A 237-nucleotide genomic window follows, 5' to 3' on the forward strand; every position below is an offset into this window, starting at 1 on the left:
AGTTCCTAATATGATTTGCATTTCTTTTCTTTCGCAATTTTTCCTCGTGATTCTGTAAACAAAATAATGGCTTTGTTAAGACTAATTGTTTACTCAGTTTTTTTTTCCATTGTATCCAAAAGGAAAAAGAAAGAAAGAGAAAAGGGTACTCTTGCTTTTGATTAATTTTTCAACTTCTACATTCGGTTTCTCTCCTCTGGTAATCAGGGAGCAATCGATGGCATCACTCTCCTGCGC

The sequence above is a fragment of the Penaeus monodon genome, chromosome 30 (assembly GCF_015228065.2).
Source record: "Penaeus monodon isolate SGIC_2016 chromosome 30, NSTDA_Pmon_1, whole genome shotgun sequence".
NCBI lineage: Eukaryota > Metazoa > Arthropoda > Malacostraca > Decapoda > Penaeidae > Penaeus > Penaeus monodon.